The sequence below is a fragment of the Marmota marmota genome, unplaced genomic scaffold (genome assembly GCF_001458135.2).
Source record: "Marmota marmota marmota unplaced genomic scaffold, marMar, whole genome shotgun sequence".
Lineage (NCBI taxonomy): Eukaryota > Metazoa > Chordata > Mammalia > Rodentia > Sciuridae > Marmota > Marmota marmota.
The window spans coordinates 4,142,045-4,157,032 of record NW_025999900.1 but is presented as its reverse complement, the minus strand read 5'-3'; the positions used below and the strand labels follow the sequence as shown (position 1 = coordinate 4,157,032).

General features: G+C 37.8%; 1 pseudogene; it reads left to right on the top strand.

Moving 5' to 3' along the window:
* The first annotated feature begins 289 nt into the window (after positions 1-289).
* On the top strand, positions 290-2,450 carry LOC107143393 (annotated as a pseudogene).
* The last annotated feature ends 12,538 nt before the right edge of the window (positions 2,451-14,988 follow it).

Genomic DNA, 14,988 nt, shown 5'->3' with positions numbered 1-14,988 from the left:
AGGGCCTCTAGAGAGATTCTTATTTCCTAAGACTGCTGATGTCATCGGGGCTGCTACATAGAAACAAAAATGTCAGAGGAAATCTCTATAAGAACCAAATTTTAGAGCAGTCAAAGACAAACATCCTTTTATTACCCCAGGTAAAACTGACAAACACTGGCAGTGCCACAGTCACCTACTCGGTAGGAGGGATTTTTGGTGAGGTCTAAACTGTTGTAGTTTGAACAAAATGATTTTCCTTCCAGGAGTTTTCCAACATTGACTCACAGCCCTATTTGATTTTGACCTGATGCTCTTTTGCAGCATTGGTAAGTATTTAATCCTGAGATTTGATTCTGTCCTAATTCTCTCTCTCCCACATGTCTTTCATTTTTCAGTTTGTGTTCCAGTTTATTTGCAGAGCCTAAGCTATCCTGCCTGCCTGCCTCCTTTTTCTGTTCTTATGTCTTCTTCCTTTTCCTTTGGCTATTGGTGGTTTAACAGGCATAATGCTGAACTGGGACCAGATGTTAATGAAGCAAAATAAGTCAAGTAAATCAAACTTCCCGATATTTGGTTTCAGGCTAGTTAGCCACAGCAGCATTTTTTTAGTTTAGTTTTTTTTTTTTTAATGTGACTTACATTAAAGCCCCCTGTTTGGGAATGTCCTCTTTATTCTGTGTGACAGAGCAATGGAAAGAAGGTGTTGTCAAGACAAAGACCAAGTGACCGGGCAGCAAGGCAGAACTGTATGCTGGTGGCCACAACCCAGGCGTCTCCAAAATCTTGAGGAAATTTTGATGTCAATATCTGTTTCTAGGGACATAGAGATTTTTTACTTCCTACTAGAACAATAATTTGGCAGGTGGTGAATTTATTGCTTTAAAGTTTTTTTTTTTTTTTTTTTTTTTTAAGTTTCACTCTTAACTATTTCATTCCTAAATAACAGAGTAAAGACATCATGATGATGAACAAATTATTTTTAGTGTATCATGCATGTAAGATTCTGGCCAGACACCAGATGAGCAGAGGGAAAATACATGATTCACATGCAGATGGGTTACTATTTTGAAGACAGAGGACACATACATTTAAATACATATATATGGACTGAGGATGTGGCTCAGGGGTAGAGTGCTTGCCTAGCACATGTAGGGCACTGGGTTCAACCCCCACTTCTGCAAAAAAAAAAAAAAGATATGTGTGTGTGTGTGTGTGTGTGTGTATAAAACATACATATTTGTCGGGGTTGGGGATTTAGCTCAGTGGCAGAGCGCTTGCCTAGCATGCTCAAGGCCCTGGGTTCGGTCCTCAGCCCTGGGGGAAAAAAAAGGATTAAAAAAATACATATTTGTTAAAACATATGTATTTCATAACATATATATATATATATATATATATATATATATATATATATACACATACATACATATATTTCTATATGTTTTAACAAATGAATAAAAACTGCCAGATAACTGAGTATCAAGTGAATATTCTGTAAGTAGGCTGACCATAGAATACAGCCCACTTTGTCCTGGACAGTCTGAGTTCATGCCCAGTTTATGGTTCAGAGTAATTGTGCCCCCTTTAACACTCAACCATCACAATTTGGGTGATACATTCATTATATGGTTGTCATATGTAAAGAACAGTCCCCTGGGAATTAAGCGGAGGGTATTTGGTGGGGAGTTCAGGGAGCTGGTAGAACTTGCGTTGGGCCTTGAAGGAGGAGTTAGGACATAGGCAAGAAGAGAGCAGCCTACAGGGAGGCTGTACATGAGAATAAAGTACAGCCACAGCATAACTCCAGGGAACATGGTTCACATCATGTTCTCTCCGCATGGCCCCCTCTGGATGGTGCAGCTCTTGGCTCTTCAGGTATAATATATTTAGGAAGTAATTGAAACATTACTTTAACTGGAGAAGAGAATTTGTGTAAGAACAGAAATAAGTACAGAACAGACAGTGGAGGATAAAGATGCCAGAAATTTAAGTTTTACATGAGAAACAAGTGGGTCTGATTGTAGGGGTTTCTTCTCCTTGAGGGGCATGAGAAAGAAAGACTAGACATGTTGTCCTGATCAAAAAGGTGATCAGCACCACGAAAGCTCCAGGGGTCACTGGTCCCTATAATAAAGTAGCTAGTGGACAGGACCACTTACATCTCTGAACAGAGAGGCATACACCCTTCTAACAAACAGCTTGTATCAGGAGGGGGAACAGCAGAAACTGAATAAACTCTTATAAACATGGGTGAAATTCTGAAAGCTGCAGGGTGGGACTTCACTAATGGGTCAAAACAACTGTTTTGCTGGCTGGCATAAATGATTTCAATACTGACAATGAAATCTATCTACAAACAGTATTTCAATACTAATTTTCCTACTAGAGTTGCTCACCAGGTTGCTCCCAAAGAAGCATATGTTGAGATTGAAGCAGTATCTATTCAAGGACCTCTCATAATTGCATGACAATAAGTGGGCACAGTATTGTTCTCATTATGTCTTTAACATCTTGCCGGGTGCTGTGGAGCATGCCTGTAGTCCCAGGAGCTCGGGAGGCTGAGGCAGGAGGATTGCAAGTTCAAAGCCAGCTTTAGCAATTTAGCAAGGCCCTAAGCAACTTAGTAAGACCCTGCTCAATAAATAAATAAGTAAATAAATAGGGTTGAGGATGTGGCTCAATGGTTAAGTCCCCCTGGGTTCAATCCCTGATACAAAAAAAAAATAAAAAAGAAAAGAAAAAATTAACATCTTGATTTTTATAATTGATGTTGGAAAAATATACATGTAACTAACATATCTGAAATTATCATGGGAATACTATATGATAGAGAGATTTCACATGAATTGAATATTAAGTAATAAATCCAGTTACTGATGCTATAACTTTTAGCTATGTACACTCATTGCTGAATACGGTAGAAGAGACACTCATTACATAGTCACTTAAATAAAAAAAAGTACAGGGAAAATAACACATAGGAAAGATGACTTATTATTCCTCAAAGATAAGGAAGAACAAATCTAATTCAATTAAATGATGTGAAATATTTAGTTTTCATGTTAAACATGTGATTCTGCTTTTACTTAAGTAAAATAAATATTCAATCTTGAATGGTAGAAGTAAAGGAGAAGAGGGTGGGGCTGGGGTTATGACTCAGTGGTGAGCTCTTGCCTAGCGTGTGGGAGGCACTGGGTTGGATTCTCAGCACCACATATAAATAAATAAAGGTCCACCAACAACTTAAAAAAATTTTTTAAAAAAGAAGTAAAGGGCCAAAATTATATAAACAATATTTTTTCTAATAGACATAAAATACATGCAGATTTCTTTTTTTTTAATATTTATTTTTTAGTTTTAGGTGGACACAACATCTTTATTTTATTTTTATATGGTGCTGAGGATTGAACCCAGTGCCTCCTACATGCTAGGTGAGCACTCTACCACTGAGCCACAACCCCAGCTCAAGACATGCAGATTTCAAAAAGAAAAAAGAAAGAAAAAAATTAAAATTTTATCCCGTGGGTAACAGGAATGTAATTGAAGATATTTAAGCAGGGAGTGATACTTACAACAAAATGTTTTTGGAAGATTAACATTCCCAACTAAACTGTTCACTGTATTGAAAGAAAAAGAAAGCAGAAGGAGAAGTAGTTTCAGAAGTGTTGGAAATTCCTAGGAGAGACACGATGAGTCTGATGTACTGTGGTGGCAGAAGGAAGGGGATATGAGGAGACAGACTTGTGAGAGTGGCAAGGGCAAGACTGATAGGGTTTGGTAATAGGTCAGCTATGCTAGGAGAGAGGATAATCGAGAATGACGAAAAATTTCTGGGCTGGGGGTGTGTAGCTCAGTGGTAGAGCACCTGTCTAGCATGCACGGGACCCTGGGTTCCAACCCCCGTACTTGGGGGCGGTGGTGGTAATGAAACCTACTGTACCTGTAGTTTCAGTTATTTGGGAGGCTGAGATGGTGGGAGGATTACTTGAACCCAGTAGTTCAAGACAACCCAATGTTGCAAGAACCTGTCTCAAAAAATAAATAAATAAAACCCAAGAAAAAAACCACCCCCAAGTTTTCAAACCAGAGTAACTGAGAAATGGGAGGGTATCATTGATAAATGTGGAAAAGTTGACAGAAGGAGTTAACTTTTGAGGGGAAAGATTGGCTCTGTTCCAGACATGATAACTTTGAGACATCCATCTGGAAATGTCCAAGAGGAAATATTAAAATAGAGCTGAGACAGGAGGTCCTACTAGAGATGTGGATTAAGGAGTTCGGTGGAGCAATGAATGAAAAGGTGTTCTTCAAGATTATAAATAGTCCAAGATTATCACTTGGGTTGCAGTTATATTTTATAGAGTAGGAAGGAATACAGTTTGCAAAGGTAGCAAAAGAGAAGGCCCAGAGGTAGGGCAGAGTGGAGTTAAGAGGATCAAAGGAAAAGGAGGCTTCATCCTGGAGAGGTGCCTGCAAAACCGGCTGAGAAAAGTCATGGTTTTTGCCAGTGAGGATAACTTGGAGGTCTTTTGCTGCAGTTGTATAAGCGGGCTCCCTCTTATATTGTACGTCAATAAGGGTTAAGGAATGAATAGGTGGTGAGTCAAGGGAGATAAGGAATGAAGTCTGGTCTTGTAAGGAATTTGGCAGAGAAGGGAGAAAAAAATCGGAAGAAAGTTCAAGGAATGGCCAGGATTAAGGAAAGGTATTTTTAAAGGGCATAAGAAACTCTTGCTCTCTGTTGAACCATGGGGAGTACTTTATTCGCTTAGAAAAAATTCCAAGTTTTCAAATTGCTCACAGTACCTCTCTTCCTCTGAATTCCAGCCAAGAAGCTTACTAAGACAAGCGGGTCAGGGATAGGGGTGAGTGGAGGAAAGCACAATTAGGAGAAGAACTTTGAAAAGGATTCAACAGGAAGTTCAGTGGGTGACTAAAAGGGACCTAATCTTTTCTCATGTTGCTGGAGCCCCTTTCTGTTCAGACAGGAACCATATGTATCCATAATTGGGGCAAACATTCAGTTTAGGAGAGGAACACTTCTAAAATACTGAGGAAAGGGTCTGGGGGAGAAGCTCAGTGGTGGAGAATTTACCTAGCACACGGGAGGCTGTAGGTTGGATCCTTAACACCACAAAATAAATAAAAACTGAGGAATTTGTTTGTTTCTATGTTTTTGTCTTTGACATTTTTCTAAAGCCTTCAATCAACCTCCTACTTAAAAAACCTTCAGTGGTCTACAGATTGCTCAGCCCAACATCCATCCTACTTCCTGCCATCCGGGCCACCATCCTAGTTTAGGGCCAGTTACTTGTACCCTTGACTGCTGTAATGGCCCCATCTCCTGTCACTCTCCACTCCTGCCATTGCTGCCAGACTCAAAAGCACCATTCTGATCCTATCTGTATGTTACCTAAAGGCCTTCAGCAGAGTCCATTAGGCTTTCAGTCTTTCTCACCTTGATTTTTAAAGCCAGTTACAAATATGGTTTTGTTTTACTTCTTTTTGTCCAAATTTCTACAATTTCCTTATATCCAAACTGATCTACCGGCATGGCAAGGGAGCATTACTTGGCCCTTCCATTTGGAGTAGACTTGCAAAATTTCCCCCAAACAATAGGTGGTGATTCACACAGGAAGGCAGGTGGAAGATGCGAAGGTCATTTTTCACTCTCTGCTAACTGTGATCTTGTTGTCTGCACTCTCCCCTGCAATATTTTGTTTGTAACTTTTATATGTCATGTACCAAATTCTGCCTTATATGGGAGTCATTTGTGTGCTTCTATCCCCACCCTGCTAGAGTGGATGCAGCCAGAGGACTAAACAGTCCTCATCTCCGATCCCCTTCAAGCTCTAGTACTGTGTCATGCACTTGGGAGCATTGATAATTTTTTTTTTCCTTTTTGGTACTGGGATTGAACCATGTATTCTCTATCACTGAGAAATATTTCCAGCCCTTTTTATTTTTTTTACTTGGAGACAGGGTCTCACTAAATTACTCAGGCTGGCCTTGAACTTGTGAGCTTCCTCCTTCAGCTTTCCAAGCCAATACATGTTTAAAAATTCCTTAACTATAATTAAAGGAGATTGTGTGTTGCCTTTGCTCACCACCTCTCAAAATGTTCTAACCCCTTCTGATTAAAATGCAAATGTTATTTTTAATGTAGCATTTGTGTGTTCTTCACATGGCTATAAAAACATTATGAGTTTGATTATAAGAAGTTAGAAGACAGGCACTCTTTACAAGTTAACCTAATTTATCAAATGCTCAATTCACAGATTTATGTGAATTTATGCTCTTAGTAGTGTTCTTTTAAAAAAAATTTTTAGTTATAAATGGACACAGTACCTTTATTTGTTTATCTTTTATGTGGTGCTGAGGATCAAACCCAGTGCCTTACAAGTGCTAGGCAAGCACGCTACCACTGAGTCACAGCCACAGCCTCATTAGTAGTGTTTTTAATAATTTTAATGATAAATCTATTTGCAGGTTATTTTATCAATCAAGGATTCTTACATGAGAATAGAACTATATGTAAAATTAAGTATTTATGTATAAATATTCATTTTTTTTCCAAAGGAGAGGGAAAACAGCTTTCAAATATACAAATACTGGTCTGTTACCCAGGAAAGAGTAAAACCCATTTGCAGGACTCAGAGCAATAAAAACAAAATAGAAATGTTTTTATTTTGTCCCTGTTGATTACTTGTGAAGGAATTTAAAAAAAAAAAAAAAAAGAACTTCAACAGTTGTTCCACAGACAACAAATATAGCTACAGAAAATCATTTAGGATAATTCCTAATGTTAGTTCCAAACCTCTACCCTGTGCCTGCCTACGTTGAGTCTTGCCTTTCGCTCAACTAAAGAATAGCGTCATGCAATCACAGACAAGGTGCATAAAGAACTCATATTTGTCACCTATATCCTCCTCTGGCCTCCTCCTTTTGGCATTATGGGCCTCTGCTGTTTTCACCAGCAGTTTCTACCTTGGTGCTTCTATCAAAATTCCCAAATGACTCTTTCTTTCTCATGCCAATCCTTCTAGCTGAGCCCACAGTTAAGTTTCCTTTAAGAGGATAAAATCTAACAGCACCCATCTCTGACACTGGATCCATTAGCTTTGCCCTGTGAATTTTAGAAAAAGGGAGTGGAAGGCAAACTTTTGGCTTATTGTTAAAAACTCTCTTCTTGGTTAGATTTCTGCAAAACCTCTCTTACTCATGATTACTGATTTTTCTGTATTTCTCTCCTTTCTCCCTTTGATTCCCTTGGGGATTCAGTCCTCCCTAGTGACTTAATTTAGTTAATGTTCTAATTAGTGCAACTTCCACTCCAGCAGATTTCCTGGGCTTTTCCATATGATAAACTCCATTAACAAGTCTCTGAACATTCAAGAAAAAGGAAGCAGTTATTTAATGCAATGAGCTCTACCTCACTTGCCCCCATCTTCTGATCCAAATTTCTTGGCTATCCTGGAGCTTCCTCAGCAGATAATTTTTACAGAGAATTAGGGCTGACCTGTGGCATCAAGGCTAATGGTTGAATGGACTCATTTTCTATCATTGAAGTTAAAAAAAAAGTATTTTTAATGTTCATGGAAAACATCAACATTTGGAAAGGTTTTTGTTGTTGTTGTTGTTGTTGTTTTAGTTGAACACAATACCTTTGTTCTACTAATTTATTTATTTTATGTGGTGCTGAGGATTGAACCCAGTGCCTCACATATGCAAGGCAAGCACTCTACCACTGAGCCACAACCCCAGCCTGGGAAGTTTTTTTTAAATACCATTTTCCCTATAGTGATGTAGATTTGTCCTGATATAATCTTCTTTTTCTTCAAATCTCCTTAGTTTACCCAGACGTGATTAGGAGAAGAGTATAATTTGAACTAGGGAATAAAAAGCCAAGTGAACCACAATAGACTATTTGATCTGACATTTTAAACAATAGTTCTCAACCTTGCTGTGCTTTGGAACCAACTAAAGGGTTTTTAAAACATTGATGCTTGGGTCTCATCACCAGAGATTCTGACTGAATTGGTGTGGGGTGCATCACAGTGGGAAATTTTAAAAGCTAATCTAGCTACAGGCAAGGTTGAGGTCCAGCAGTCTAAAGTAATCTAAAGGAGTAACAGTCAGATTCAATTAATGAACAATGTCATAATACTGTCAGAAGACAGTAGAGGGCAGAGTTGACTTAAATTTATATACAGATAAATTGTATAATAGCAAGTAGGTAATAATGTAAATAATGTAAAAAGCAAGTCATTAATAATGTAATCTTAATTTTGTACTTGCTATCTTTTGCTACAAAGCTTTTATTTACTGCTAAAGCCAATTTTTTTGTGTGTGTATTGGAATTTTTGTGTATTTGGAGTTGTCCAAACCAGCACACTTTTGAGAATGCAAGGGAGCTCTCTGAATGGTCATGCCAGGACAACAGGTACAAATCAAGACTGTCTTGGGCAAACAGGGATATGTGGTCACCCTGTGGTCACCAGTTCTTCTGCGGAGAAGAGCTAGGATCTGCAACATGGCTTTATTACTCAGAACGAACAGCAATTAACTATGTACTTGTGCTGAATATTAAAATCTTATTTTAAAAAATCAGTCCTATTTTTGTGTATGCCCATCTATCATTGTTCAACACCATACAGGTACCTTGAACAACAGAAAAGAAACTTAAGACAAATTTTTAAGTGTCAAGCATTACATAATCTGGTGGAAAAGAGAAGGCTGACATAGAAAGTTGCTCTGGTAAATAAAATGCAAGAATCTCCTCAAAAATCCTTTCAGGGAACAGAGTATGAAATATAAAATAAATAATAAACTACTAACAAACTCTACCCTAAATTGTATACAGGCTGTCCTTGACCTGTAGCGACTTTTTTTGTAGTTTTGCACCGTAATGCTTGCATTCCTCCAGCGCTTCAGTATGCAGACACCAGTTGACTTCCTGAGTTGCTCTGGATCTGAACCTTTGAAATTCTCCTCCTTGTGAGAATGGCTCCTCTCATAGGCGCCCTCTGTAGCTCCTAGATAATTAACCTAGATAGCCATTGACCCTCAAATTGAATCAATGAACTTAATTTCAGTATGGGAGGCCCGATACATTTGGTGAAACCAAACATTTGAGAAGTAACAGAAAGATCCATCAAGGAGCTTAATTAGCCACAGATCTCTGATCCCATGTTGAGATCCTCCTTTTGGATGTTGTAGCCACACCCCACACTTTTGACTGTATTTATGACCTCCCACAAGGTTGTTCTTTTTTTTCTCCCTTTCAGTTTTTAATTTGGGTTCAATTATATTTAGAAAGCTCATTTTTCCTCCTTTGTTGATTTCTCATATATGGATTCCTACTTAATTTAATCTGTACTCCAATAATTCTGCATTTTTTCATGCTTATCTGAGTGCTAAGTGAATTATCAGGATTTATTAGGCAACCTTAGGAAACTCAAATAATCAAAGCAAGTTAGTAAGGAAAACAAAGTTATGAAGATCAGCCCTGTCCCTTAAGTAGTTAGGATTATTTCTTTCCATAGCCTCAAATTGGATCTCAGGGCCAATCTGATGGCTTGACAAATCTTCCCATTGTTCAGGGGTTGGACTGGTGAGGAAAAGAGCCTGGGTCAGTCCAATCCATCTCCACACTGCTGACGGTATCGCCAGCTGAGGAAAACAGATCAGCTGTGTTGGGTTTGTGGGACAAGACAAGTTCTTCACTCCATGCTATGAGTTATTGATGAAAATATTCAGGTGTTGTTTTCTTTGAGTTCACTGCTATTTTGTTCTTGTCCTGGTTGTCCTCCCTATCAAAACATCTTTGCAGGACATGGTGGTGCATGCCTGTAATCCCAGGCTTGGGAGGCTGAGCAGGAGGATTGCAAGTTCAAAGCCAGCCTCATAAAAGCAAGCTGCTAAGCAACTCAGTGAAACTTTGTCTCTAAATAAAATACAAAATAGGGCTAGGGATGGGGCTTAGTGGCTAAGTGCCCCTGAGTTCAATCCCCAGTACCCCCCCCCCAAAAAAAAAATCCAACAACAAAAACCCAAACAAAAAAAACTCGTTTGCAAGAAAAGATTTAATACTTTCTTTTTATTTATTTATTTATTTTTTTAGTTTTTCGGCAGACACAACATCTTTGTTTTGTATGTGGTGCTGAGGATCGAACCTGGGCCTCACGCATGCCAGGCGAGCGTGCTACCGCTTGAGCCACATCCCCAGCCCAATATTTCCTATTTAAGGACTTTACTACACTTTCAAAATAGCTTTGTTGCTTACCTATTATTAAAATGTTCTATGCTTGTGAAACATCCAAACATCAAAGAAAATCACAGGAGGAAATAAGAATTACTTTAAATTCCACCATCTGAAAATAACACTTTTGGGAGTATTCTTCCTGATATAATTTTTGTTGTTGTTATTTTTCAGTACTGAGGATGGAATCTAAGGATGCTCTACCATTGAGCTAAATCCCCAGCCCTTTTTATTTTGAGACAGGGTCTCACTAGGTTGATCAGGCTGGCCTTGAACTTATGATCCTCTTGCCTCAGCCTCCCCAGAAGCTAGGATTACAGGCATGCACCATCATGTCCTGCCTGGAATGAAATATTTATTTCTTTGTTAAATAGAAATTATTTGGAGCCTTAAAAAATTTCAATATGTCATGACATTTTCCCCTTTCAGTAATTATAAAACCTCATCATCATTTAAGTAATCATTATGTGTATATGTATACCCACCATAATTGGTGTTAAAAAGGAAATTTTATAGACCAATTAAATTTAGTAGAGCCCATTCAGAGCAAAGCATAACAAGACAAAGCAAACAAAAATGATTCACAAATCAGGCTGCTCCCAGAACCAGGGAAGGTTCTGAGAACTCCAGCCGACACTATTAGACAGCATTTATAGAAAAATGGAAGTGAGGCATAGAAAACAACTTATTTGCTATAGTTTAGTCAATCAGGCAGTCAACCAGTTACTAACCAGTTCATTGGTTTAAAGGCCTCTTGTAACCAGCCAATGCTCAGTCACTGTGGTAGAACTCTACAGGATTTGATCTGTTGGGCCTGATGAAGTGTCTAGTCCAAATCCGCAACATCTCACAGATTTTATTTAATATTGGTTTAACCAATTCCATTTTGATGAGCAATGAAGTGAATTATAATTTTCACTATAATCAACATAGGATCATATTTTTGAATGTTATTAGTACAAGTGTAAAATATCAAAAGTTAGACCTAGCTGGGCATGGTGGAGCATGCCTGTAATCTCAACTTTGAGGCCAGCCTTATCAATTTAGCTAGGCCCTAAGCAATTTAGCAAGATACTGTTTCAAGACAAAATTTTAAAAGGGTTGGGCTGGAGTTATGGCTCAGTAGTAGAGTGTTTGCCTAGCATGTGTGAGGCACTGGATTTGACCCTAAGCAGCATATAAAAATAAATAAATAAATAAAGTTAGGGTTGGGGTTGTGGCTCAGCGGTAAAGCGTTTGCCTCACACGTACGAGACCCTGGGTTTGATCTTCAGCACCACATAAAAATATATGAATAAAATAAAGGTATTGTGCCCAACTACAACTAAAAAATAAATATTTGAAAAAAAAATAAAGTTAAAAAGGGGGGGTTGGCTCAGTGGTTAAGCATCCCTGGGTTTAATCCCCAATACCAAACAAACAAAGAAACAAACTGGCATTGAGGCCAGTTAATTCAATGCCATCATTTTGCAGATGAGAAACATGCAGAGTGTTAAGGGGAGGTAGGATCCAGGTCTTTTCATCTACTGTTCTTTCTAGCTCACCTTGCTACTGTCTGGGGAAAAAGAAAAGAAAAGAAAAGAAAAAGTTCTCAGCTCTTAATATCTTGCTAAGTGGCACCAACTTTTCTTTCTTGTTTCAATACCAAAAAATTGTACCTTAAAAGTTAACTCTCCCCAGGGTCATTAGCATTTGATGGTTTATTTAGGTATTTATGGAATAAGGTAACAGATTCCTGTACAATCTTTGGGATGAGAGCAGGAGATTTATCAAGTACCGAAAATCATATGACCTACTTGTTTGTTTCTGGCAGTATTTGGTGGAGATGCAGGGTGGGAGTTGAGAAATAGGTTAGGTGGTGCTCAGGTCAGTGATGGAATCCTGATAGCCTCTTCAGTTAAGGATCATGAGATACTGATTCCTGAATAAACAAGTCTAATAAATAAGAGGTTTGAAGTTCTGTTTGATCTTGGAAAATTACCTAAACTCCTGGATTTCTTGATTTCTTTATTTAGCAATAAGGGTAATGATAGCAATTTACTGCACAAAATCAAATAAAAATCATTGCAAAGCATTTGGCAAAAATAAAATGACAAATAATCTTCTAAAAATAGAATTTGTCACATGCCAAAGAAAATGAGGAAAAATGATGTTTTTGTTAAGAATCAGTTGTATTCTATAAAATATATCATGTTTGAGTTGAATTGTACTTTCTTGTAGACTTTAAAGCACTGAAAGAAATATTCAAACAGAAGTTGAACAGCTGCAGAAATATCCCAAAGAATAGAAAATGAAATGAATTTGCAGAGGTAATGGAGCCTTTTATTGTAATATCTTCCCCAGCATTATTGAAAATTTCCCAAAGGTCTTGGTTAGTATTATGAGAAAATACTTGTGAATTTGTAAACTGCTCACTGACAAATAAAAGCAATTAACATGACCATTTATGCTGGCAATAATTATCACATAAACACAAAATAGTTTAATTGGTTGAGTTGTTACAATGCTAGCTGTCACTTCTTATTAACAAATTCGATTTTTAAATTGTTTTTCCTCCCCTTGATTTGAGTTTCTGGCTTGATAAATATTAATAAAGGAAGAACAAAGGCTCTGGGATTGGGTACTGTTGATTATTCACAGACAGGCTGTCTCAGGATAGAGTGTTAATGTCAAAATAACATTAACTTACTCATTATCATTTATTTTGGCCCACTTTACTATGTTTTATTTTGTTTGTGAGACAGAGTCTCACCAGGCTGGTTTTGAACTTGCAGTCCTCCCATCTCAGCCTCTCAAGCAGCTGGGTCTGTAGGTACCTGCCACCATACCCGTCTCTTCCATGTTTTTAATTCTGCTTGTTTAAGGCATGGGTATATTTGATCATGGGGACTGGAACAAGGCCAATAGCCAAGGATGAGGTCTAAAGATGGCACTGAGGGTGGAGCAAACAGACAAGCCATTTGAACCATTACAGCTTACTATACTTTATTATGACACTAGAAGATGGGAGACCCCTGCCCCACAGGTGAACTTACCCCACAGATAACTTCGAGAGTAAGATCTGTTGTTTGACTCCATTCCTCACCCACAAATGGTACAGATATGCTAAGGCAGCTGAGGAGCTGGTGAAATTCAGGCACAAGTACTGCCAAATATGTCTCAGGGAATGTGAATTCACTTAATAATGTTATTCAAACATAAATGGAAAAGTGAGTCTCTTAGAGAAAATCACAAAGGTGTATATTTAAGCTGAATAGAAGTGACTTTGTATTACTTACTTCTCTGGTTAATCTCCACAATTGCAAGCTGTTTTAGTTTCCATGATTTGTTTATTCATTCATTTGTTCATATTTTCATACACTCCTTCACTCATCAGGCCTTGATTGAGTTCATCATAAGATGTGTCAACTACTATGCTAAATTCTAGGAGTCTTATAACCATTTCTTAAAAGCAATGGGGACCCACTGGACAATTTAAAGTAGTAGAGTGACATGATCAGATTTCCTTTTTAGAAAGTAGACTGGCTATGTAAGTGCAAGAATTTAAGGAGAGTGAAACCAGAGAATGGGAGAATGGTTAGGAGGCCACAGAAACAACTGTTTGAAGTATCCGAAGGGAATAATTGGATTCCTGGTCCTAAGCTCCTCTCTATTGTAAATGTGGGCTTTTCAAATTAGTTTGGGTTATTTATTTATTTATTTATTTGGTGCTAGGAATTGAAGGTAGGAACATTTAACCACTGAACCACATCCCCAGTCCTTTTTTATATTTTATTTAGAGAAGGGTCTCACTGAGTTGCTTAGGGCCTTGCTAAATTGCTGAGGCTGGCTTTGGACTCGCAATCCTCCTGCCTCAGCCTCCAGAGCTGCTGGGATTACAGGCATGCACCACCATGCCTGGCACCAGGCCCCAATTTACTGCTTCTTCTTCTTTTTTTTTTTTTAATATTTACTTTTTAGGTGTAGATGGTCACAACACAATGACTTTATTTTTATGTGGTGCTGAGGATCGAACCCGGGTCCCACCCATGCTAGGTGAGCGCTCTACCGCTGAGCTGCAATCCCAGCCCCAATTTACTGCTTCTTGACCTTTGAAAACTGTGGAGAATATAATGCCCTTAGATGATGGAAATGTCAACTTAGTATCATGAAATGTTTCTTGGGCAAAGAATAAAGAAGAAGAAACTAATGTGTATTATTCTGATGCTTTCTGTGTATTATGAGGTTTTGTTGTTTTGTTTTTGCAGTGTTGGGCATGGACTCCTGGGCCTTGCATATGCTAGTGTCTTGAGTTCTCAATTCCTTCATTGTCATTAGCAGGGATTTGAATTGTTCAGGTTTGGTTTGCTATTTATGTTTTAAAGTAGCTTTCTAATATTCATGTTTATTTAAAGTGGTTAATTTATATTTAAAGTGGTTAATTTATTTACTTCAAATAAATGGCTTTGGTTCTGTGATTCAGTAAAAATAAGTTTTATTTATTTATTTATTTTAGGATCAGTTGAACTCAAGGCACAGTGTTAGTCTAGTTCAATACAGTTTTGATTTATGATTTAATTTTACTCAAGATCCTAGATTTTATAAATAAAATAATAAACTTCAAGCTGTTCATAAAACTGCAAATTATATTTAAAAATCTTTATCAGGCTCTAAATTTGGTAGGATTTTATAATCTAAAACTTCATATTTTTCTTCAATTCTGAGAAATTTTATTCTTCTTTCTTCTTATTTTCTTTCTCCGTTCT